The following is a 6,058-nucleotide window of genomic DNA, read 5'->3' on the forward strand; positions in this document are numbered from 1 at the left end:
CTGGCCCCCTCCTCCCCTAGGCATCAGAGCTGCCCAACGAGCCATCCTAAGCTCTCGTGGCAAAGGATCAGCCACTGTAGCTCCCTGTCCCTGAAAAATTGGTAATCATTCCAAGAAGAACGATACCACGATCGAGCCATACCCAAACTGCTTTACCTTTCCTCACTTGCACTTTGTAAGCTGCCTCTTGATGTTAGTAGTCACTGCGGTGGCCCAGTCAAAGATGGTAGGATTTAGGCATTCTGTGGCCAACAAAAGATGGTTCTTGCTTGCCTCATGGGGCGCTTGCACTCCTGCAGCTCGAGTAATGGTGAATAGTATCACCCTGAGAATCAAGTCCGGAACGGTGGGAATATCCACCTTTGCACTGTTCCTTCCAAATTGTGCCCCTGGGCACACTCGGTCTCGAACTTCAGTCATCTTCTCCCCGGAAGGTCTACTCCCGGTCAAAATAGGCCTCACCCCTCTCCGTGATAACCCCGTGATGAAGTAAACATCGGACACATCGAGCCCCAGCACTTGGTCCCGTAAACGGAACACTTGGTCATCAACATCCCACAGATCAATTATGAATTGTAGTAGCTCGGGCTGAGCGCGCAAGTAAGGCGTAAGAAAGAATTTCTTAAGCCCACAGTCCCTTAGGGCATTCATGCACCCTTCATCCTCAAGGGCCAAAGCATCCTCGGCATCATGTTCTCGTTCCTTCCATTCTACTACCATTTTGCCTGCTTCTCTGCATCCACAAGAACATATAAATCACGATTAGATCACTGGTAAGCTTACAATCCAATTAGATTTAAAATGCGTTGAGAAATCTTAAGCGGAAAATTGAGTTGTGTGGTTGGCGCGACTGTTTCTAAAACAGTCGCGCCAATGAGTGCGACCCTTTTAGAAAAATTGCCCCATTAGCGCGGGCCCATACCAGATACCTGCGCTAATGGGCGAAGCCCTAAATTTTTTAATTCCCCCTTGCAGAGGTCAATCAGGAAGCAAAATGCATAAAAAATGTATGGAAATGGAGCTAAGGGAAGTGCCTCTTACCTGGAACCGACGAAATCCTGAATGGTTGCACGGATTAGCCGTAGTCACCGTCTGAAGTTCACTCCCCAAACAGACCTCTGCTACTCTTCAGAGAGGTAAAAAGTAAAAGTAATTCTATTTTTACCATTTTCACCATATTTATAACTTTTTGACTTATACTTAGGTTTAAAAAGTTACTTTTTGAATATTTTAATATATTTTTGGTCGAAAATGGATTTTACGCTTGCTTTTTGTGCAGCGACAGGTCTTTTACGCAACTTTGATGGTGAAACGAGTTGTATTTTATACTTTTTCAGACTCGGTAAATACACGAAAAGTCACTATGGAGTCATCTTTCAGCTCTTTTCTGACACGCTAAACATGAAAAGATCACCGAGTTATCCCTCTTGACTCGTTAAACGTAAATAAGAGGCGGTCGTCTTTAAACTCTTTTCCGACCGTGTAAAAAACGAAAAGATCGTCGAACCCTTGTCGTTTCAGGTTCGTTAACGGTTACGAAGCAACGTGGTTTCGATTGCTTTTTTACTTTTTCAGGTCGAAATCACTACTCATGAAAAGTACTCCTCAATCGTAATGGTCGGGCGGTTCTTTCGAGCATTGTTTTATACTTTTTCGGGCTCGAGAGACACAACTTTACGAAAAAGGACACCCTTGGATTTTTCTTTTTTGTTGTCTTTTCAAACTCTCTAAACATGAAAAGATGCCGAGTTCTTCCTCTGTCAGACTCGTTAAAACTTGATGACATTGGAGTCCGTCGAGATGACATTACAAGCATATGCTATCCCCGTCAAGCTTGTTAATAAAAATAACTGGGGTACTCGCCAGAAATGGTGGGGGAAAATGGAACCATAATTATTGTCGTGTCGGCAGTATGTCGCTCTTGAACATGGCACTTGTCTGCTTTTGTGTTTGGGTGGGGACATCTCATCTCATTTTTCACTTGCCTCCGTGGATTTGGGTAATCCTGTTTGACCTCTCATCTGCTCATTGCCTCGTCACCATGACCTTTGATCCATTGATGTCAAATATTGCCAAGTCCACTGTCGTGCCGCCGATATGTTCAAGAGAAGTTGACCTCTGCAGAATAACAACCTCCCTCTGATAGCTCGCATAATTCTGATTTACCACAACATTCTTCCTCTGTCTCGTGTCGATGATGTGGGAAACACTATGGCCCACCTTCGATCAAGGTCACCTCCTGTCGACTTCAGCTCATTATCCAGGAAGTTGATCTAGAGACTCCCTTCCGGTGCCTTGGAGCCTGCATGCCTCAATGGCAGGTTCTTCGTGTTCGACGTGAGGTTTTCATCATTGGCCTCCGATCGAATGATTCTACGGGTGTTCGACGCCAGCTCACTGATTCACACGCCGTAGATTGTACCTATAGTACCTTGAGGGCCATTGTCATTATTGGTGGTACCTCTCGCGTCTGTTAACAGTTTTCATTATTGACTGGTAATCAGACGATGTTCATGCATGTTCGACTTCAACTCATGTATTCACATGCTTGAACTTGTACTTTTGTTCGGGTCGAGATGGAGCGCAAGACCTTGGATTTTGTCTGTTGGAATCCAGGCTGCGATTTTGTGGATTATTGTTACATGACTCATTCACTGGATGGCTGCGACCATGCCTGAGTCTATTCATCGATCCTCACCGGATGGCTGCGCCCATACCATGGATCTAGATTATTATGTACTCTGTTATGGATGGTTGCGCCCATACCACATATATCATGTACTTGAGCTATCAGTTGTATCTCTCTATGCAGATTCTCCGGCGGCAGCTGCATGTGTTCTTGTAAAGCATTTCACCCCTCTCTCTCTCTCGGGCCTCATGCTTTAGGGGGCATCTGTTACACAGTAATTTGTCACCGTCCCTGTTACCCCTTTTCCCACACTTTGGAGGACTCATTCCGGGACTTGTGAGAAGTGACATAACTTGAAAACACTTGCATTATGTTCCCCTAAGTATGGACTTCATATGCCTTGAAGACATCTCCTGCAAAATATCCTTAAAAAGTCCCCTTTTTCCATTAGCACGGATCCACAGTGTATCACCCGCGCCAATGGGGGAAATTCTCCAAAGAGGGCGTGCCAGTTGGCGCTCTGTCTCAGAGTCTTACCCGCGCCAACCAAGTTTGGGAAAGCTTTTTAACAAACGCACGCCCAAAAGTTTTTTCCTTTCGACTCATGAAGCTTTTCAAGGATAATGCCAATCTCATGGATGTCAAGATTCATCGTATCCCTATCCATAATAGCTTTTCGAGGATAATGCTAATCCCATGGATGTCTGGATTCATTGTATATCTTCCTCCTCCTCCATCTATAAAAGCTTGTTCTGGTGCATTTGACAAGCTAGTTTTGAGCATAGGGAGAATTATACTGTAAGAAGTCTGAGAGATTGCTGCAAGAGTCTTCTTTGCATTCATAATCAAAGAGAGAGAGGCTTGTTCCCAATCCCGACAAGCTTTGCAAGACATATGTAGCTGATCATCCAGCCAAAGGAGGATTTGACGTCAGAACTATGGTTGTATTCTTCTTTTTTGATTATCAATAATAGATGACTATCATTATGGTTCCATTCTTGTTGTTCATTGTGATAATGTTTGAGTTATATCTTTTCTGACCGATATATAATTGCATCTATTGGATTTTATGCTTGTATTCGTATCGTTCTTTGCATGTGCAGGTGTCCATTCACGGAGATCGTGAGGATCGTGACCGGCCGGAGCAAAGGAACGGGAGTGTCAACTCTTCTACAACACTAGCGTTGGAATCCAAGTAAGTTCTCATAATCCACCTTTAATTTGCAATTAGTAACTTGCGTGATAACATTGTTTGATTGTTGCTAGACCCATTTTGGGCTAGTGGGGATCGCCTCTGTCCGCAGAGGGGATTTACCTCTCCAACAATCCTCTCTCTCTCCTTCACATGTGTGAAATCGAGCCTACAATTTCAGAAGTGTATGAACCATTAAATAAATTATGTGATGTATGAAATTGTCTCCAAGTTAGGTCAATGAACTTGTATTATATGGGAGTGAGGAGGTCAAATTTATCTCTCTACGCTGACTTGTCAAAATCATGTTGACTTGGACCAACATTAATAATAATATTTTTCCATGTGTAAATTTGATTTTCTTTTTTTAATTGGAAGAGGGGTCTCTTTTGGAGTTATTGGGCTTCTCCAATGGGGAAATTCATCCCTCAGTTGCCAATTTTCAACATTACAGTCTTATAATAACCCATCTTTGAGGTGTAGTGCGAGCTCCCTGTGGCACATAAAGTGGCCAAATTTCAACCCTAGTACAGTCCTGTAGCAAACCATTTTTGAGGTGAAGTGCAAGCTCCCTATGGCAAATAGCAAGCCCTAGTTCAGACCTGAAGTAGACCTTGACCAAGAGCAATTTGTGGATAACTTGTGGACTTTCTGATTTGGAACTTTGTAGAGGGTCAACTTGGCATTTGTTGGACTATCATCTTGGTTAGTTATTTATGGCTTTGATATCTTTTGTTGAATTGATTCTCTAAGGAAAGAATTGTTGAGTTTTTACCCCAAGTGGGTTTTCCCAAGGTAAACATTGTGTTGGTTTTGTGCATTGTGATCTATCTTTCTCTTATTCTTGTATGGTTGAATTTTTTAAGTATAATTGCTTGATGAAGAAGTTGTAAATGTCGAAAGAAGACATATGATCATTAGAAGTAATTATTAGTGTTTTTAAGTAAGTGCTAGTCTATATTGTATTTGAAAAATCAACAAGGTTAAGCAATAAAAAGATGCAAAGATTGAGCCCCAAAACATTCTTGATTTTCTTGCTCGTCTAATATATGGTTGGAGTGTTGCACATATCTCTAGTGCTTGGCTTAACCATACATTTTAGAACTTGATCAATCGAATTCAACCCTTTAACAAAATGCTTGAAGGTTATTGTTTCCCAACGATTTAGTTGTTACAAGGGACACACCACTAACCGAGGGAAGGTAGGTGTGTGAGTTTGAAAGAATATATCTAGTGGAAATAGGGTAGGCGCGATCATCATTAGAAACAAATATGGGATACAAATTATTGGCTCAACACCCTAATAGATCACACAAAGCTTGTCCCTCTAATATTCAAAGGAGGAATATTCTATTAGGAGGAATGCACAAATATCAAATCCACGATATATGCATTTATTCTTCAACTTGGGATCCTTAATTTTCAATATGTAAAAGTCATCTATATATATCATCTTTTTGTAGTAGCTCTTATCCATATTTTTTTAACCACAGTAACATAGATCTCAGTGCCTCAAATTTGGACATAATTTGAAAGATAAAATGTAAATCGTAGACCTAAAATTTTGGGGCAAAGATCACTAAGGAATATTTCATGATTCTAGAAAAGGCTTGCTCACTGTTAGATCTCAAAACCAATGCTTGTTCTTGAAACATTTTGGGTAGCTCCTCACTGTCTGGACAATTGAATACGATGTGTCATGCCATTTAGTTTGAATCACTAGGACTTTTATTATATGATAAGGCCAAAAATATGTTTTCTTAGTTTATTCCACGTTTATTCAAAAAAAATTGTTAAACTTGAATTTGTTTTTTATTAATAAGGTTGTACCATTTTCAATTACTAAGATGATCCTTTAGATCTTGAAGGACAATACATGTTGATTTTAGAATTAGGCCATTTATTATATGATAGGCCAAATATATGTTTTCTCAGTTGATTCAAAATAAGTTGTTAAACCTAACTAGATTTTTGTTTGATAGGCTATACCATTTTCAAGTACTAAGATGATCCTTTAGATCTTGAAGGACAATACATGTAAATTCTAGAATAATCAAAAGAAAAAATCACATGTCCCAAGAAGTAGATTAGAGATGATCTCATTAACAAATTAGATCCCAAATAAATATATAAAGCAACAATTTGATAAAAAATAAAAATTATTGCCAGATCTTATGTGTACAACTATGAGTTCATATTGTGCTTGACATGTTGATAATAACCAACAATTTCAAACC

This window comes from Pinus tabuliformis, chromosome 3_2, assembly GCF_031772625.1.
Source record: "Pinus tabuliformis cultivar Carrire ecotype Pingquan chromosome 3_2, CPIR1, whole genome shotgun sequence".
Classification (NCBI taxonomy): domain Eukaryota; kingdom Viridiplantae; phylum Streptophyta; class Pinopsida; order Pinales; family Pinaceae; genus Pinus; species Pinus tabuliformis.